Here is a 21,669-nt window from a genome sequence, read left to right as displayed (position 1 = left end):
GGACCTCTGATTCACCTTGGACCAGAGGCTGTAGAAACTCTGGGGAACTAAATGTTTGTTGGCTAAGCGTTAGAACCTGTCGATGTCCGTCAGAGTTTGTTTTTACGGTAGCTGGGCATCTGAAGTTGCTATATTTGATGTTTTGATTGACATCAAATAATGGGCTTTTGAAGCACACTACAGCATTCACAACCACACAGGAAAAGATGCAGGAAAAGTCAGGCATCATCCATCCACCATTTTGGTCCAGGCAAGGTTTTTACAGCATTAAGTTTGTATAACCACGAATAACATTCCAGGTAGCTGGTTTCCCTGTGTTGTACGAATGTAATGAGAAGATTGTGAGATGGCCTCAGGTTTCATGGCTGTTTTTCTCCATTTTGGTTGTTTGGGCTTAGCTGGTGAGTTGGTCAGACTTGCAGGAAACCTCAGTAATGAAATGGCACTTTTTGAAGTGCTGTTGATGATAATAGCGAAAGTTGTGAGTCCTTTCAGATTAGTGCTGCATCACATCTGTAGGTAGCCTATGTTTGTATGGGCATTTGCGTGTGAGTCTTTTTTCAAGATGAAACTTCATTTACGTTTGTATGGCAGAATATTTCATCCGAAGCGATGTACACTGCAGGTTTACGTTTCATCAGTATGTGTTCCCTAGAGATCAAACCCATGACCTTAGCACTGCTAACTCAATGGTCCCCCAACTGAATTACAAGAACACATGTGTATGAGTAGTTGTGTGTGAAATCAGCTTAGACTATATTGTTCACATAAAATGGAAAATGAAATAAGTTTGTAAGCTCTGCTACTGTAGCTTTAGCACAAGTAACAAAGTACAGGGCATTTTCCATGAATCGGTACATTTTGGTATTCCAGAGATCTTGACATTCTCTACCTCAGTGATCTAACAATACCACATTGTTATTATTTTGACATTATCTCTTTAATCTGGATTCAGTTCAGTGTTTTTTTTAAATAACTTTTATTAAAGAGATAGTTCTCCAAAAAATGAAAATGCTACCTTCATTTATTCAGCCTCATGTCATTCCAAACATGTCTATGACAAACATCTTTCTTCTGTCGAACACAACATAAGATTTTTTGAGAAATGTCTTGCTTATGTAGAACACAAAAAAAAGATATTTTGAAGAATGTTGGTGCCTCAATAACACTTAGGCCCCATTGACCAGAGACATTTCTCAAAAAATCTTGGAATGACATGAGGGGGATAAATAATTAAACTAAATATTTTCCCTTTAGCACAATGTCTCCAACATGGTGAAATTACAAATTAATAATACTGTTTATTTTCTTGAAAATACCAAGCAAAGTATGATACAACAAATTATATTTTCTTAATATATGTGAAATCGACATTTTGAAATAATTATATTAAATAATAACTTTAAGACCAAACAGAAGCTTTGTAAACCAAACGTTACATTACCTATTCCACCTGTTCCATTCTCTGGGGGTATAGCACTACGCTGATCATTTTCTTAAAAACAATGACTTGATCCTATAGTGTTTTTTATTTTAAGAGCTTCAAAACCCCTTTTGTACTTGTTTTGATACTTGGATTCACAGAAAGCATGCTTCAGTCTTCACCAGTTTAAATTATCAGTACTAAGAGGCAGAAACATTTACAGTATACCGTATTATACCTATAAAGCATTTTTCATTATATTACGTTCTAACTTTTTAATATGACAGCTCCTTTACAGCTTTACAGCTAATTGATTTACCATCAGGATAACTAGTGGATACATGGATTTATTTAGCACAGCAAAAACTTTGGAAGTTGTCACTTATGACCAACCCAAATTACTGTGTGCTCACCCAGGTGTCAAGATTGTCTGTAAAATTAACCTTTACCTGTCAGTGCAAACTAATCACAGTTTACAGACCTGTCGTGGACTAACCTCAAGGTCCTTATACAATAAGCAGATAGACTAGTAAATGTGTTGTGTTCTTGTTAAGTCAAAAATCATTGTCCTAATACACCTCAGCCCTACTCTATAACACTGTGAACTCTATTTTAATCCTCAAAACACCCCAGCTGGTCGTCCTTGTCGACAGTCTTTGAGATGAGACAGCTGTCATAATATTGCAGAGAGTGTATTTCTAAATAATATCTCCATATGAACAGCAAGAAAAATAGGGAGTTTGAAACACATCTGACTTCCTGTCCCTCCCCTCACGTACCAGTTAAATGGTACAATGGCCCATAACTTTTGTTAATTTTGTACTTAATTTTAGCGGCACAGAGTAACTACACACATACACGCACTGGCCCAGCTGTGACAGAGTCCCTGATTTAGGCGTGGGAGAGAAACGAGGCCATGCTGGTGCAGTAATAGCCTGGCCTCTGTAGTAATATGCGTATAGAGAGAAAGAGAGAGATAGAAGAGGCTGAATGAATGCTTGAATAAAACGACGGTCTCCGCCTCCAGTCAGCTGACAGGTTTGTAGAAATCATCCAGTCACTATGAAGATGTCAGTTAAGCCTTTGGGATCTTTCGCATTAGAAATGACACACTCACAGCCACTCGAACGGCACATGTGAAATATGCATGCTGAGCTTAAAGGGATAGTTCACCTAAAAAAGAAAATCATCAATTACTCTTTTACTCAATCTCATCTCGTCCTCCATCTTTTTCTTTGCATCGAACAGAGGTTGCTGGATATCCAAGCTGATTTTCAATTTAAATATAAATAGTGACTGCAGCTGTCCCCAGTCCCCATCCACTTGCAAAGACATTTTGCAAATCATTTACCGTTTGGTATATGAAACCAAGAATGTCATAGATGTTTGAAATGACTGAATTAAGTGAGCAAACCTGTTTGTTTTATTTTTGGATGAACTGTCCCTTAATGTCATCATAGAGTACCTCCTTATTTCTCTCTTGTGCCACACACACACCTACATTTTAATTTAGACCATCTCATTATTTCCTCACAACACAGTTTCACTCTATCATTCTATTTTTTCACCTCTCTTCTACACATACTATCACTCATTGCACCAGGCTAAAAATAACCACCCCAGTTCTGGACATCCCAGATGCTGACATCACTAGTCCCACTCCATGCAGGATTTGCATGGGATGATTGAGAAGAGAATGAGAGCATAAGAGAGGGAGGGATGAACGGATGGAGAACGGAAATAGGACAACAGCCACCATACTGCACACGGTGAAGATTCTGCTATGATCTGAATGAACTCTCATTTATAGGCTGTCCTACGTTTATACAGCAATATTTGACCTTTCAATCGTTTGGTAAAGAACACTGGTCTTGTTCCAGGTTTTGATGTTACTCACAAATGCTTACTGTAATATAGATGACTGGAATATGGTATTATTGTATATTTTTCTGTACTCAGTTGATGTACATCTAGTAGCGCTGTAGCTACAGAGTGTTCCTGTGTTCAGATGGAAGTGGGTCAAACAGAGAGTCTGGGCCTAGTCTAAGGGGGCCACCCTGAGCATTCAGCTTTTCCCCCTCCCTCTGTTTTGTGTTACAGCCTGGGTCACATCACTGAGAGTCAGGACCTACAAAAGTTGACAAAGGACTTTAGAGTGTTGACTGTCACTGTGGGTTAAGGTGAAGTATAGTGTAGTCTCAGTCTAATACAGGATACCCATAACTGGCCACCATATTTATTGCACACAAAATTATTTTCTTCCTTCTGTCATGATGTAATATGAAGGGGATGGGATTGAAATAATCACTAGATTTCCCAAGTTGTGTCGCTTCAAAATTTGTGTCGCTTCAAAATTTGTGAACTATTTCGTTTTTGTATGAGGTAGCAAACGTAGCTAGATGTTCATGGGCAGACATTTTTCTGCTTTGTTGTATACATTTTGATAAAGTATTGTGAGAGCGGCTCAACAGTAGCCTACTATTTTCAAATATTTCTCGCGATTACTGCTCTGGTAGTAGAAAGATAACTGGTCATGATGCTATTGACAGACAATGACACAATGCGAGTACCCCAGAGAATACGTATTTTTGGAGGCCAACCCGAAAGTTAGCGCCGCGCTGTTTCCCATAGACTTTTGGAAGATTGCAAAAAATAAGATCTGTGATTAACAAATGTTCTTGATGTTTACATGGTTTGTCTAAAATAATCTTTACAGATTAACACAATATTTGCTATTTTTGAAGCCTAAATACAATCGGCAGAACTATAAAGCTAACACAGGGCTATAAACAGACTACACTACAAATGCTCGATATAAATGTCACCATCACCAAGCCTCCGATAACTTTTTCAAACTTTATTAAAAACGTGTTCCCTGGTAAGTAGCCTAATTACTCTGTGAATGAATCCCCAACAATGTTTTTAGAAATCTGTGCCCATGCTGCATTATTTGTGAGATTTATATGCGCAATGACGTCTAATGTCCCCGCCAAAGGTTACACTTGTTAGCAACTGCCGTTTTAAAGACACAATAAAGATTTTAAAAGTCACAAGCGGGTTATAACTGGTGTGTTATAAGCAAATGCTCACCCAGACCTGCCTGAAACGCCTCGTGTAACCACACCCCCCCCCCCCCAATCTACGTCAATTCGTGGTATGAGTTGACTAAGACCGCCCTAATGTATTCGCAAGTAAGGTGGGCGTACCTGTCACTACAATTGCTTTGGAACCTGATGTTCCAAATATGGTAAGAGGCGTCACACGCTTGTGGTATTTGATAATAACTACGCACTGGTTAACTGGCCAACCATAGCACACCTCGCTTTTCATAGCGAATAGCTTTGTAAAAAATCTGTGCGTTTTAGAGGTGCGGGATAAAGAGGAGATACCAACATGCACGTTATGTGGAAAATACAGCGTTTTTGAACCTTAAATCGTGTATACACATTGCATTACATCTAAAACAAACGATAATATTCATTTCAGCCGTGTCATATCACCCCTTTAAAGTGCACTTCTTTTTTGAGGATTTTTAATGTGAATGCACTACTCACACTACAAAATGGCGTAGCATAGTGCATAAGTGCGCGATTTGGGATGCAGCTATAGACTTTGGGCGATGGAACCGGAAGTGCTGAAATGCTAACTCGCTTCCGGGGTTTGCTAACAAAAATATGTCATCTCTGAGGTACTCTATAAGGCGGACCATGTCCTTAGTTTGAATTTTGAATTTCTCTTTATTCAAACATTGTTGGAAACATTGTTTGGGATAATACAAGTACACAAGTGAACAAAATATATTACATTGTCCTGGTGCTAGTGTTGATATTTTAATGCAAAAATTGTACATATTGTGCCTTTAATACAAATGTTATGCAACAGGGCTATGAGTTCCTTATCCTTTTTATCTGACTTGCAGTCCTTCTCTTTGGCCTTCAAAAATGTCTTAGAAACTTTGTGGTTAAACACTTTCATAGGCTGGAAAATTCAGTGGAGATTGGGGGCAAATTTAAGCATAAAATTGTAACATGTTTGTAGAATTTGTAAATAAATACCCTCACATCTCGCTAAGATACGCTACAAGACTTTTGCTCAGATTTTCAGTTTGTTGCAGAAAGTTTGTGCCAGTCTGCAGATTTGATCAGTTAGTGTGTTTCTATCTGAAACTTTCAAAAAGTCTGCAAGTGTATGATGTCTAGTTTAAAACAATCTGGTCAGATATGTCTTGTAGTGTATTCCAGCCATTACTTTCGGAAGTTTACTAATTTTCACAGTTTTAAAGAAAATAAGAATAGTATTTTATTTTTATAATAAGTATTTTAGAGCAGATTCTAGAAAGTATTTGACAAATGATGATTATTTGTGAATCTTCTTCAGGATTGACGTATGTTAAGTAAAAGCTATTTAGGAGGTGGTGTTTGCTTATTAATTCATACAATGTTAATCACATAAAACCATTCGATTATTAGAAGAAGAAAAAAACAATAAGGAACACCCACCCATGAGACTGTACAAATTCATACAAATTCAAATTAGCCACATTGTCAAATAGTTATATATCTAATAGTAATAATAAGTTGCCATGAGACAGTGTTGACGTATCATATCACTGTTTCAAAGGCCAGAACAGTTACAATTTCTCATACCACATCCTGAGATTCTTTTAGAGGATGACCTGCTTTTGGCAAGGACTACTCTTGCCCTGGCTAAATTTGGAATCCTGTAACACAGCATCTCCCTCAAAGGCAGATATCTCAGAAAATTAGGACCCTGGGTTTTACATGCCCCTTCTTAGCTGTGGTCGTATGATGGGGTATTCTCTGTATGTCAGAGCTCAAGAATTTTTACAGACATGTTTTAACAACTGCAGTGGGAATATATATATTTGAATTGCCATAAAAAGGGAAAGAGGATAGCTTTAAGCATCTATATTAAATAGTTTATGTGGTAAAAAATACATTTTAGGTTATTTTGCAGAAGTCTTATCTTTAAATATAAATATTTACGGATAACACGCAAAGTAATGCGGCCTGTGTGCTCTTTATTCTTTCTCAATAGCAGATAATCTGAGTGTATATTTGTGTTGTTGAGAGGTCTGGTTTGAACTCTGTTTAGACAGAAGCTAGTCAGACCAGTCAATAGCATAATGAAGACTGCCATTGATTTTATCTCATGGTGACCTTGGTTGCTGACAACAATACGCCAAAAAATAAATAGTACTGAACTTGATATTGGGAACTAGTCATGTCTATATTCATGGGCCAAAATGACAACGTTCAAAACTATTTTCTTAGTCTACCAAGGTTAAAATGTTTCTTTTCACACAGTATGTGGCATATGACGCATACTGACAGGACGAAGGTGTGTCAGTGGTCCGGAGTGGCCTAAGGTCTGAATGCTCTCAATTGTCCCTTCCCAAAGCCCGCCCCCTTTTGCTATGTCCGACATCAGCCAAAGTGCTCCCACTGCATTAAAGAATATTTATCGTGAAATAATCATTTCTGGAAAAAAACGACGTGTACTTTTAGTCAAAAGCAATAAGAAAGTTTGCAATATGCATTTAAAGTATATTCATGATGTGAAAGTGACTCGGAATAAAGTCAATAAATAAAGATCGAAACTCTAGCCTATAATGTACTCCTTTTTGCTGTAACGACATAACGTTTGGATAGTGGCATTGGTTTCTGACACGTTTAGGCAACGGGTAAAACTGTGATTATGAAAATTATAAAATTTTACCTCCGATAAATTTCTGTCAGTGTTGATGAGATGCAGTCCTTCGGCGCGGATCATATGACAGCCAGAGGTAAAACTCCGGACAAGTCTTCTTGTATGAGTCTGTTTTGAGAAGTCTTTATTGTTGTACATTATGAGAACTAAGATTCCACAGTGACATGACTTTTAGCTGGGATCATGTTCGTACAGTGTGACGGCCAGCAACAATCGCGAATGACTTTTTAAAACTGCATAATGCACAGCCGGTTAAACTCTATGGTTTGATTGTCGGACAAAATAGCAGATAGTAAAAGGGGGAGCATAATATTGGGGTTATGATTGGTCTGAAAGTACACGTCGTTTTTTTCAGAAATGATTATTTCACAATAAATATTCTTTAGTGCAGTGGGAGGAGCGCTTTGGCTGATGTCAGACATAGCAAAAGGGGGCGGGCTTTGGGAAGGGTCAATTGAGAGCATTCAGACCTTAGGCCACTCCACTCTGGAGCACTGACACACCTTCGTCCTGCCAGTATGTGTCATATGCCACTCATACTGTGTGAAAAGAAACATTTTAACCTTGGTAGACTAAGAAAATTTTTTGAACGTTGTCATTTTGGCCCATGAATATAGACACGACTAGTTCCCAATATCAAGTTCAGTACTATTTATTATTTTTTGGCGTATTGTTGTCAGCAACCAAGGTCACCATGAGATAAAATCAATGGCAGTCTTCGTTATGCTATTGACTGATCTGACTAGCTTCTGTCTGAAACTCCATGCAAAGGGTCAATTGTGGCATGGGAAGGCTAGACTAGCTGCAAAGGCAGTATAATAGACTAGCACACACAATATTTGTCTACTTTACACAATCAGAGTCAGTATAGCGATGAATAGACGTATCCTAGAAGCGTACCCTGTTGAAAAAACAGCATATGCTGGTTAGGTACAGTATGTTTTGAAGCAAAGGTAGCTGGTTTGAGGCTGGTTTAAGATGGTCATGTACTGGTCCTTAGCTAGTCATGTGCTGGTCCTAAGCTGGTCCCAAGCAGCTAGCTCCTAGCTCAGAAAGACCAGCTCATAACAAGCTAAGGACCAGCTCAAACCAGCACATGACCAGCTTAAACCAGCTCATGCTTTAAAACATACCTAACCAGCATATGCTGTTTTTTCAACAGGGTAGAGTGAAGCTAGAGTCTAGAAATATTAAATATTTGTAGGAACAAAAGAGTAAGTCCATATTACTGCGACACTGCCTACTACTGCATAGTACTATTAGAATTTGTGTTTTGTTCATAGTGTGCATTCTGCCTGGTACATTTTGGTACATACAGTCATGGCTGGACTTTGATTCAATGACTAGATAGTGTCAGGGGCGCAGATGGGATTTTTTTAACTGGGAGGGACCAAGCTGTCAGCAATTGATTTGAACTCAGTTAGTTATTTTGCATAATTTAGGCTTTAACTAGTGCTCAAGTAGTTACTTTGCGTAATTTGGGCTAATGGTTTGCACTAAAAAGCCATTAGAGGATTCCTATTTGAAACCATAGATGAACAACAATGAACAAAGGCCTACCTATCAAAACTAGGAATGCATGATCAAACTGTTATTTGTCTAGTATGTCTGTTATTTGTCAATCACCCACCAAAACTTCATGCCTTCTGCAAAATATGTTTTATTTAAACATTTAAACATAAATCAGTAAATTTACCTCAGTCAACTTTTACAGTACATTGGGATAGATGATAATGTTATACCAGGACCCTAATTTAGTCTTGCAAGTCCAGATAAAACATTATTTCCTGACATTAAATTATTTGATTTATCCAACCATTTTTTGTGTGTTAATTCGCTATTTGCCTCTGTCCACTCACCTAATTGCATAGTCATGCTCTCCGCGTTTTGCTGTGTTTGCTAAGTGCAAAAGACTAGCTATACAAATAAATAACAAAACTAATCTGCCACATCTGGGAAAAGTCAACAGGCATAGGATACTTACATTGTTTGGTTTTTGAAAAAACAAGGTGATTGTTTTTTGTCTCTTCATTGCCTTTATGTGGCAGTTACGCAGTTCATTTTTTTCAGTCCAGAAAAATCACCAGCTCAGTCATAGACAATGGCATTTGATCACTATGGATACCGCTACTAAAGGCACAATTGAGGCAGCTAACAGCTCCTCGTAGGACCCCGGGGGCCGGGTTAGGAGTCGTAGCAGGCTAGCAGCAGCACACAGAGAGCACAGAAAACGTAAACGTCTGTGGCCGACCCGATTCTGAAGCAGTGACGGCAAAACAATTAAGGAGCAGCTGGCCTGTCCGCCACTACTTAGGCTGATGCACATAGCGGAAACCGTGATTAATCCTCAGTTTTACCGATGTTTGTTGCCTTTCGTAGGGACAGTGAGGGGGACATATAGGGTCACTATGAATCTGAGGGGGTCATGTCCCCCCCGTCCCTAGTGCCATCTGCTCGCCTGGATAGTGTGCAGTATTGACAGTATGTCATAAAAACATTATGGTTTGATGAGCTGAACATGCTGAACACTTCAATGAATGTCATCATACTGTACACTCAAAAAAATGTGTTGTTGGATTAACTTAATTTTGTTATGACACCTATTTCCACACAATTGAATTGATTTATTCGAATTTAAGATTTACTTGTCTGCACAATTTACCCAGTTTAAGTTCATCAACTTATTTTATTTAATTTCAGCTGAATGTAATTCCTTTGTGTTGAGCCAATTAAATTTGAATGCTTCAGTGATGTAAGCAAGCTGTAATGTAAGGAGCAAGCAGGAAGCACCAGATAGTTTACTGCATGACCACTTACAGAGTATTTACTCACTGAGTAAGACTGCATACATGAAAAATTGTCATGGCTCTGCTTCTTAGTCATGTTTTTCTTGGTCCTGTAGCAGAGCCATGGCAAAGCTTTTGGTTATGTGTGGAGAGAGACATATTATTGTCCTTTTGACAATAATATACGTTCTCTCCAGTGTCTTGTCATTGGCCCCATTCCTCTCGTTTCCTCGTTATCTTTCCCTGAGTGTTTAATTACCCACACCTGCCCCGTGTCGTTATCCTTTGTCTGTCTTCCCTATATAATACCCTCATGTGTCATTGTCCTGTGTCGGTCATTGCGTTGAGTGTGTACGTTTGTCGAGCTTACCCGTGGTTGATGTCTGCTTTACGTTCCATGTGCTCCCTGTTCCTGTTTCAGTAAGTGTTTAGTTTAGTCTTTGTCAAAGTATTGTCTAGTTTAGTGTTTAGTTAGCCTTGGTCCTGTTGTGTGTATCATTATTTTGTTACTTTGTCATTTACCCCCTCGTGGGTTTTTGTTTTGTCTTTTGTTTCTTTGTATTTATAATAAAGTCTTGTTTGTTAACCCCTTCACCGCCTGCGTGCATTTGGGTTCTCTTCTGCCAATCCGTGACAGAATGACCGACCCCTATCGAACCCAGCAGGCGGCTCCCAAGGACGGCAAGGCGTCGTTCCCCCGATCCGGCCTGGCTCACTTGCTACTGGGGTTCCGCCAGGGGAGTTATGGGGACCGGGAGTTCGCCAGAGCATTCTCGGCAGTGGCAGAGGCGACCGGGTTCAGTGATGCGGAGTTGAAGACAATCTTCAACTGCTGCCTCACCCGGCGCCTCACACCGTAGGAGAAGAGGATGCTGGCTCCTCTCGGGTTAGCGGATATGGTCAGGTACGTGGCCAACCGGGATGATCCCGGGAGTGGAGTTCCATTTGGAACTTCCGCTCCACGGTCGAGCGTCCCGGGGGGTCTCGTCCTGGCTGCCGCTGCCCGGGGGGACTCAGTACCCTCTGGCTGGAGCTCCACGGTTCCCGGTTCGCCTGGTGGCGACGGTGGCGAGTGGGGGAGGAAGGACTCGGGGATGACGTCTGGGGGTTCCCCCAACGCTGAATTACCTCCGGTCCCCAAGGGTCAGCCAAGGATGGCTGCAGACCCGGTGGTGCGGAAAAGGAGGAAGGAGCGTTACGGGGGAACGTGCCATCCAGTGCAACCGGCCACCAGTCCGGTGCAGCCGGCCACCAGTCCGGTGCAACCGGAGATCCGGCCGGTGTTCAGTCCGGTGGTCCAGCCGGTGTTCAGTCCGGTGGTCCAGCCGGCGTCCAGTCCGGTGCTCCAGCCAGCGTCCAGTCCGGTGGTCCAGCCGGCGTCCAGTCCGGTGGTCCAGCCGGCGTCCAGTCCGGTGGTCCAGCCGGCGTCCGGTCCGGTGGTCCAGCCGGCGTCCGGTCCGGCGTCCCATCCGGCATCCAGTCCTGCGTCCCAGCCGGCGTCCAGTCCTGCGTCCCAGCCGGCGTCCAGTCCTGCGTCCCAGCCGGCGTCCAGTCCTGCGTCCCAGCCGGCGTCCAGTCCTGCGTCCCAGCCGGCGTCCAGTCCGGCATCCAGTCCGGTGATCCAGCCGGCGTCCAGTCCGGTGTCCAGCCGGCGCCTCCAGCCGGCCTGTCCAGCCGGCCCGTCCAGCCGGCGTCACAGCCGCTGTCCAGCCAGCCCGTCCAGCCGGCGTCAAGCCCTGTCAGCCGGGGTCAGCCCTGCCCAGCCGGCTTCCAGCCGTCTTCCAGCCGGTCCCCAGTCCGGCAGCCAGCGGCCTTCCAGCCGGTCCCAGTCCGGCAGCCAAGCGGCCCCTGGGAAACTCCCAGGGCCAAAGACTGTCCCCCCAGGACTCCCCCTAAGTCCCCCAGGACTCCGCGCCCTCGAGCGCAGCCGGGGACTGGGACTTCTCCCCACCTCCCTTTTGGACTGCCCCCTATGGGCCCTTGTTTGGCCCACCCCCCCTCCCATGTTTGTTGTTTTTGTTGGCTCACCCTAGTCTGTTGTTGTTTTGTCTTGTCTGCCACTGATTTTGTTTTCCATGTTTTGTCTTGTCATGTCACTGTCTCAGTCTGCCCTGTCTTGTCCGTCTACCCCTTGGTGAGCACCTGGAGGTGCTCATTAAAGGGGGGGCTTCTGTCATGGCTCTGCTTCCTTAGTCATGTTTTTCTTGGTCCTGTAGCAGAGCCATGGCAAAGCTTTTGGTTATGTGTGGAGAGAGACATATTATTGTCCTTTTGACAATAATATACGTTCTCTCCAGTGTCTTGTCATTGGCCCCATTCCTCTCGTTTCCTCGTTATCTTTCCCTGAGTGTTTAATTACCCACACCTGCCCCGTGTCGTTATCCTTTGTCTGTCTTCCTATATAATACCCTCATGTGTCATTGTCCTGTGTCGGTCATTGTGTTGAGTGTGTACGTTTGTCGAGCTTATCCGTGGTTGATGTCTGCTTTACGTTCCATGTGCTCCCTGTTCCTGTTTCAGTAAGTGTTTAGTTTAGTCTTTGTCAAAGTATTGTTTAGTTAGCCTTGGTCCTGTTGTGTGTATCATTATTTTGTTACTTTGTCATTTACCCTCTCGTGGGTTTTTGTTTTGTCTTTTGTTTCTTTGCATTTATAATAAAGTCTTGTTTGTTAACCCCTTCACCGCCTGCCTGCATTTGGGTTCTCTTCTGCCAATACGTGACAAAAAATGGCATAAATGTGCTCGTCCCCAATCTCAGTAAAACCGTTACTCTTCACCACTATGGTAACCCCTCAAAAATCACAGACAACAGAAGATCTTCTAAATTTTAACATTACAGAACAGTAAACACTAACAAGTCTCCTTATCTTTCATCCTACACAAATACAATAACATTTAATTTTAAAATGTACTATCTAAATCCAGTCATAAGGGCAATGAATGCTGGGAACTCAGTCCACTGTGTAGTTTCAGTTAGTCAATGAAAATGATTCATGTTGTCCCAACACAACTTATTCTATTTATGTCAAAGAGTCGCCTATTTATGTTAGTATTAAACATTTTAATTGTGTTTGAAAAAGGAACGCATACAAATATGTTAGATACAACTATATTGATTAAGTTAAACAAACAACCTCCAACAATCATTTTTTTGAGTGTAGAACTAAATTTCCTTTTTGTTGCCAAAGTGTATATAGTTATAGTCTGGCTTAACATTAACAATGTCATTTATGTTAAAATAATATAATAGCTGTCGAAATAAGAACTTTTTTTACACTATGCTACAATGTACAATCATATGTTATCTCACACAGAAGAAGCACAATTCTCTCCAAGATCTGAAAGTGACGGGATGATCATGGTCAGGATTAACTTCTGCATGATCATGGTCAGGATTAACTTCTGCTTCAGACTTACATATACTAATACATGGACTGGCAACTCCTCCCCACACAGAAGATACATGTAGGACGAGTACTTTAAAAGCAGATCTCTTCACCCACTGTTTTCACACAGCTTGTGAATGTACCACTGATGTAAGCAGAGACGCTTTCAGCCTCATTCAAGCCTGCGATTTACAGACATTTGTGGTGCGATATGACGTGGATTCACGTAAACTAGGCCTAAGTCTGTCCAACAACCTGTTTTAGTTCTGCCAGCCAGTCTGGTGACCCTAATCCATTACCTACCCATCAGGAAAAGAGAGTGTGTGTGTGGGTGTGTTTTATGGGTGGAGTTGAACTAGTTCAAAGCTGCCATATGGGACGTGATGTAATTGTAGGCGTTCTGTATGTGTGGGAGAGGATGACAGTGAAACTGTAGCCTGATGTATAGAGATATCATCCATAAAGCCTAATAACATATTTGCAGGATAAGACCAGGGTTTGTATAATTCACAGGTTTTATAGAAGTTTTGTGTAGAAGAGTGTAATACTTTGCTCTGTTCATATTTTTTTATATTTAAACCACATATTTTCCCTAATATTAGTACAGAAAATTGCAGATTTTGTCTGCATCTTGATGTTAACTCTTATATCTAGTGTAGCTTGGTCATATACAATACAATTTGTCACAGAAAATCTTTCCTAGAATGATAAATGTGCAAACTCTGGTTAAGTTTTTGTATGTATAGAATAAGTAATACGTTTGGGAGTGACAACCAGCCTGTTTTGTAATATGCAATTAAGTTATTGTTAAAGGGATACTTCACCCCAAAATAAAAATTCTGTCATAATTTACTCATCTTCGAGTTGTCCAAATGTGTATAAATATCTTTGTTCTGATGAACACAGAGAAAGATATTTGGAAAAATGTTTATAACCAAACAAATCTGGAAAAATTACTTTATCATTCTGTTGAACACAAAAGAAGACATTTTGAAGAATGTAGGACAGTAAACAGTTCTGGGGCACTTTTGACTACCATTGTATTTTTTCCTACTATGGGAGTCAATGGGGGTTAAAATCTGTCTGGTTATAAGCATTATTCCAAATATCTGTCTCTGTGTTCATCAGAACAAAGATATTTATACACATTTGGACAACTCGAAGGTGAGTAAATGATGACAGAATTTTCATTTTTGGGTGAAGTATCCCTTTAAGTTTACGTATGTGCATTATTATTAATAAAATTAATAAATTAATAATGTTAAATGAATAATAGCTTTTTAAACAGTGTCCTGTATGGGTGATGTATTAGTTGCCTCTAAGCCACAAGGCTGTCGAGAACTATTCGGTCGTTAAGTGGTGACATAAGGAATACCTTTTCGGGTCCAAGCATCTATTCATTTCAAGCGGGGCTACAGCTTAAACAGCTGTTTATGAGCACTGTTTACTCATATTGCATATTTAAGCGAAACATGTATTAACTCAGAGTATACTGTACACTACAGTTACCAGGCTCATGGAATATCCGACATCAATATTCCAATAAATTATGAAAAATAAATGGCTGATAGGCCATATGGTATTTCGTTATGAAGATAAAGGTTAGGATTGCGGTTTTCCGATAGTTTTATAGTTCGCTATGAGCGTATATTAGCTTTTTTGTTGTGTGTTTATAGCATCTTATTGAGCGTTTGGACCCGGAAACAGTATATGACCTTCCATGTATGGTGGTGCGTGACGTCAGGCTTTTGAATAGGGTTAAAATCGAGTCAAGAGTCAAGACACAATTAATTACGATTATCACTGATGTGCTTAAAATATGTCATAAACAACTACTATGTCAATTAGTTTTTTAGGAGAGAATTTGGTTGTCGGATGTGGTTTGTCTGTGTGTATAGAACAGGATTATGTGCTCAGAAAAGAAGTGGCAACAGTTTTTCACTGTGCCCCTGAATAAAGTTTGTGTCCCAGTACTATGTAGTGATAATATTGTGACTTGCAGTTTCTCACACATTGCCGAAAGATTTTGATTTGCACTTGGCACTTGATCTGCACCTTAACTATTGCAGCTCTTCTCAAAGTGAACCATAACACAAGTGGTAAGCATGGCCCATACAATAGGGCTCTAAGGGTAGTGTTGGCCACATTTGGCGTGTACAAGCAAACACTTTTTTTCTGGTTTGTTGTCATGGAGACGGATCTTTTGTGTCCTCTCCCACAAAAAATGAGGTCACCTCTCATTCAGTGGGCAGCTGGGAGGATTTAGGTAAAGGCTCTCTCTCTTTCTTTCTCTGTTTCTTTGTACTTTTTAAAGGTAGTGTTAACAAAACGAGTGAAACAAAAATCTGATTGTGGATGTGGGAAGAATTGTTGCATTGTTTAGTTTACAAAAGTAGAAAGTTTTATACCTAATTCCCCAGATGGACTTGTAGTTGTGCCGTAACACTTTCTGCATAGTTTATGCATTTTAGCAGACTCCAAAGTCAGGCGCGCAGATAGCACTAGGGACGGGGGGGACATGACCCCCTCAGATCCCGATCTGTCCCCCTCACTTTCCCTACGAAAGCGACAAAGGTAAAACTGAGGATCAATCAGGATTTCCGCTATGTAAAGTTACATTAGCCTAAGTAGTGGCGGACAGGGCCGCTGCTCCTTAATTATTTTGCCGTCACTGCTTCAGAACCGGGTCGGCCACCGACATTTACGTTCTGTGTGCTGCTGGCTGCTAGCCTGCTAAGACTCCTAACCCCGCCCCTGGGGTCCTACGAGAAGCTGTTAGCTGCCTCAATTGTGCCTGTAGTAGCGGTAACCATAGTGATCAAATGCCATCGTCGATGACTTAGCTGGTGATTTTTCTGGACTGAAAAAAAATGGACTGCATAACTGCCACATAAAAGCAACGAAGAGACAAAAAACAATCACCTCGTTTTTTTCAAAAACCAAACAATGTAAGTGTCCTAAGCCTGTTGACTTTTCCCAGATGTGGCAGATAAGTTTTGTTATATAATTGTATAGCTAGTCTTTTGCACTTAGCAAACACAGCAAAACGCGGAGAGCATGACTATGCAATTAGGTGAGTGGACAGAGGCAAATAGCGAATTAACACAAAAAGAATGGTTGGATAAATCAAACAATTTATCGTCAGGAAATGATTTATCTGGACTTGCAATTCTAAATTAGGGTCCTGGCATAACATTATCATCTATCCCAATGTGCTCTATAAGTTGACTGAGGTAAATTGACTGATTTATTTTTAAATGTTTAAATAAAACATATTTTGCTGAAGGCATGAAGTTTTGGTGGGTAATAAGCATACTAGACAAATAACCGTTTGATCATGCATTCCTAGTGTTGATAGGTAGGCCTTTGTTCGTAGCTGTTTATCGATGATTTCAAATAAGAATCTTCCAATGGCTTTTGTTCACTGTTGTTTATCCATGATTTCAAATAAGAATCCTCAAATGGCTTTTTAGCGCAAACCATTAGCCCAACTTACGCAAAGTAAATACTAGAGCACTAGTTAAAGCCCAAATTAACTGAGTTGAAATCAATTGCTGACAGCTTGGTCCCCCCAGTTAAAAAATCCCATCTGCGCCCCTGTCCAAAGTGACTTACAGTGTACATGTAGTTACATGGGTATATAAATCAGCTTACTAATTATGATAAAAGAATCAAGTCCTGCCTAAATATAGAAGTAATCTGTTTTACATATCAAATAGCTATCAAATCTGTACCCCACTGAACCTTATTCACTCTCTCCCACTCAATGTGAGATGTTTACATCATAGATCACCAAGGAGATTAGTGAGGTGACCAGACCTCCATCTTCTCTCAGCGGTGTGGTAGCACCTCTGAATTTATCGAGCACGTTCAGGTGCCAATTAGGCTGGAATATTAGCCTTATTATCTCACATTGGATCAAATCATTCATGAAGATCAGGGTGCAGATGGAATACTATTGTTTGGATGAGCATTTGTTTGATATTCAAAGTGTGTTGAATATTCAAGAGCAAGAGTCTCGAGACAGCTTTAGAAGAGTGAAAGTTAACCTTCTGTTTAAAACAACATTAGAAGCTGTGATACTGTTGTAAAATCTTTCAGTCTTCAACTTTCCATACCTTCATTCCCTCTATTTCTTTGGCTCTCACTAAATCCTTGGTGTTTTGAGTCTGACGTCATCACGCGGACATGTTTTTTTTTGGCAAGGTCAAAGAGCATAGGTGGTTAGGGTGTGGGTTAGGGTAAGGGTTTCGCAAGACTCGAAACACCAAGGATTTAGTGAGAGCCCTATCCCTTGCTACGTCTCATTTGTACTTCCTCCCTTCCTTCCTGTTAGACGCTTGTGCTCAGTTAAATGACGTCACCTCAGATGTGCTTGCAGCGCCACACAAGCCGGCTCAATGCTGTTATTCCATAGCGCATAATGTCACACCACACACCGTCTGATCCTGGCTTCCTGCACAGACAGATTATGCAGTGTCCAAGTATATTCCATATGTACCTGTGTACCATGTTTATGTGTTTACTCTGGAATCATTTTAATAAAGGGAGCATGGTTAACAAAGGGAGAGTGGCAGATCTCCCAATCTGCCACTTTTTCTTCAAAATGCAGAAAATTGAGTCAGTCTGAGTCTTGTATATAAATAACTTGACGAAACTGATTTAAGGAATCACACTTACAATGTCCAAAGTAGTCTAATAATAATCTTTTGAAACCTAAATGTCTAATGTCCACCTACAATGCAGTTCATATTATAATCTTGATGTCACTGAACTGTATTTTGCAGTAAAATGTTTGCTGTCTTTTAATACACAATCATTTTTAGTGATCAAATCAAATAATTTTTATCATCACATCACCACAGCACAAGTGCCTTGGTGAGTGAAATTCTTGAGAGCGTGCTCCAGAAAGTGCAGAAACAATTTACATATAGACAGTACTATTTACATACAGTACTTACAGACTTATAAAAACGTGTGTCTATCGTAGACAGTTATACTAACAACATCCAACACGTAAAACAACAAAATAACAAATAAAACATACAATAAACTGAGTTTTCTCGGAGCTCGCAACATGGCTGCCATTCTCAGCGCCATCTTGAATGTCACATATAGTTTCCCCAAAAATGTAACCAAACTTTTAACCAAACCATTCTGGGGCACCATTGACTACCATATAGTAAAAAATTACAACAGTAGTTAAAAGTACCCTAGAACTGTTTGCTTTCAAAAATAACTTCTTTGGACAAAATATAATTTATAGAGAAATTTTTCCTACTATGGTAGTCATTGATGCCCCGGAACTGTTTGGTTACAAACATTCTTCCATATATCTATCTTGGTGTTCAGCAGAACAAAGAAATGTATACAGATTTGAAAGAACATGGGGGCGAGTAAATGATGACAGAATTTTAATTTTTTGGGTGAACTATTCCTTTAACTATGATTTGCTAAATACTAGTAGTTGGTTGGTGGTTGTATTGGGGGGCGGGGGATGGACATTGTCATTCTAGATAACATTTGATTGGACAAATAGCCTATCTGTGTAGTACAGAATGAATCATCAATTTTTGGTCTTTTAAAAAACAGAAAGTCCAAGTTTAAGAGCACGCCATCATATACTGTAGAACACAAATATGGACTAACATAAGCCACAAAATTAATGCATTTCATCTGTAAAGGACATACCCAAACTTACTGGTCAGTATAATCTACACAGCTAGTTGTCTTCATATACTCCTCCATGGAAAAAGCGATGATAATGTGTATCCAGTGAGTGTTATATACCTGTATAGTAGCTGTTTGCAGGTTTTACTTAATCTTTGCAGCCAACACGCTCTCAATTTTTCATTAGCAAGATTGAGTGTGAAGCATGAGAGCAGGAATGGAGACAGAAAGAGCAGGAAGGCGGGTGCTGAGGAGAGAGAGAAATCCTGGAGTAGCACACATCTGAGGAAAAAGAGAGAGCAATTGGGATGCGTTGCCATAACAACGAATTCAGCAGGCCACCTACTAGCTTGTGTGTGAGACGGAGGGGAGGGTGGAACAAGCTAGGAAGCAGAAATGTGCGCGTGTGTGAGTGTGTGTGTCAGCAAGCAGTGCTGAAGGAGAGTAAAAAAGGTGTGCATGAAGCTCGCTTGTGATTGGTTACACCTCTCCTGTCTTTGTGTGGAGTGGTGCATGTTGGGTTAGTGTCCATCGTCACTGCCGCCTTCTCTGATGGCTGCAGCACAGGAACTGAGGGAGGGGTCTCTCTGCGCCTCCCTCTCGTTCTCAATCCTCCCCCTTCTAAAGTAAAAACAATAAAATTCATAATGGAGAACGACTGAATTTAGCTGATACCACACAAACTGACAGCAGGCTACCAGCCTCTCCTACAGTTGCTAATGCTAATTCATTTAGCGGTCTACGAGTAGCACGTTTGTCTGTTTGAACAGACTCTCTGCTTGAANGGGCACTTTTGACTACCATTGTATTTTTTCCTACTATGGGAGTCAATGGGGGTTAAAATCTGTCTGGTTATAAGCATTATTCCAAATATCTGTCTCTGTGTTCATCAGAACAAAGATATTTATACACATTTGGACAACTCGAAGGTGAGTAAATGATGACAGAATTTTCATTTTTGGGTGAAGTATCCCTTTAAGTTTACGTATGTGCATTATTATTAATAAAATTAATAAATTAATAATGTTAAATGAATAATAGCTTTTTAAACAGTGTCCTGTATGGGTGATGTATTAGTTGCCTCTAAGCCACAAGGCTGTCGAGAACTATTCGGTCGTTAAGTGGTGACATAAGGAATACCTTTTCGGGTCCAAGCATCTATTCATTTCAAGCGGGGCTACAGCTTAAACAGCTGTTTATGAGCACTGTTTACTCATATTGCATATTTAAGCGAAACATGTATTAACTCAGAGTATACTGTACACTACAGTTACCAGGCTCATGGAATATCCGACATCAATATTCCAATAAATTATGAAAAATAAATGGCTGATAGGCCATATGGTATTTCGTTATGAAGATAAAGGTTAGGATTGCGGTTTTCCGATAGTTTTATAGTTCGCTATGAGCGTATATTAGCTTTTTTGTTGTGTGTTTATAGCATCTTATTGAGCGTTTGGACCCGGAAACAGTATATGACCTTCCATGTATGGTGGTGCGTGACGTCAGGCTTTTGAATAGGGTTAAAATCGAGTCAAGAGTCAAGACACAATTAATTACGATTATCACTGATGTGCTTAAAATATGTCATAAACAACTACTATGTCAATTAGTTTTTTAGGAGAGAATTTGGTTGTCGGATGTGGTTTGTCTGTGTGTATAGAACAGGATTATGTGCTCAGAAAAGAAGTGGCAACAGTTTTTCACTGTGCCCCTGAATAAAGTTTGTGTCCCAGTACTATGTAGTGATAATATTGTGACTTGCAGTTTCTCACACATTGCCGAAAGATTTTGATTTGCACTTGGCACTTGATCTGCACCTTAACTATTGCAGCTCTTCTCAAAGTGAACCATAACACAAGTGGTAAGCATGGCCCATACAATAGGGCTCTAAGGGTAGTGTTGGCCACATTTGGCGTGTACAAGCAAACACTTTTTTTCTGGTTTGTTGTCATGGAGACGGATCTTTTGTGTCCTCTCCCACAAAAAATGAGGTCACCTCTCATTCAGTGGGCAGCTGGGAGGATTTAGGTAAAGGCTCTCTCTCTTTCTTTCTCTGTTTCTTTGTACTTTTTAAAGGTAGTGTTAACAAAACGAGTGAAACAAAAATCTGATTGTGGATGTGGGAAGAATTGTTGCATTGTTTAGTTTACAAAAGTAGAAAGTTTTATACCTAATTCCCCAGATGGACTTGTAGTTGTGCCGTAACACTTTCTGCATAGTTTATGCATTTTAGCAGACTCCAAAGTCAGGCGCGCAGATAGCACTAGGGACGGGGGGGACATGACCCCCTCAGATCCCGATCTGTCCCCCTCACTTTCCCTACGAAAGCGACAAAGGTAAAACTGAGGATCAATCAGGATTTCCGCTATGTAAAGTTACATTAGCCTAAGTAGTGGCGGACAGGGCCGCTGCTCCTTAATTATTTTGCCGTCACTGCTTCAGAACCGGGTCGGCCACCGACATTTACGTTCTGTGTGCTGCTGGCTGCTAGCCTGCTAAGACTCCTAACCCCGCCCCTGGGGTCCTACGAGAAGCTGTTAGCTGCCTCAATTGTGCCTGTAGTAGCGGTAACCATAGTGATCAAATGCCATCGTCGATGACTTAGCTGGTGATTTTTCTGGACTGAAAAAAAATGAACTGCATAACCGCCACATAAAGGCAATGAAGAGAC

General features: G+C 40.7%; 1 protein-coding gene across 2 annotated transcripts in view; it reads left to right on the top strand.

The window, feature by feature from the left end:
- The window catches only part of stox2a (storkhead box 2a), a 64,650-nt gene that overhangs the window by 24,659 nt on the left and 18,322 nt on the right, over nt 1-21,669 (top strand). The window lies entirely within an intron of this gene.

The sequence above is a fragment of the Triplophysa rosa genome, linkage group LG4, assembly GCF_024868665.1.
Source record: "Triplophysa rosa linkage group LG4, Trosa_1v2, whole genome shotgun sequence".
In the NCBI taxonomy this organism is placed as follows: domain Eukaryota; kingdom Metazoa; phylum Chordata; class Actinopteri; order Cypriniformes; family Nemacheilidae; genus Triplophysa; species Triplophysa rosa.
The sequence above is the reverse complement of the archived record's forward strand: the minus strand, read 5'-3'. Positions and strand labels throughout refer to the sequence as shown.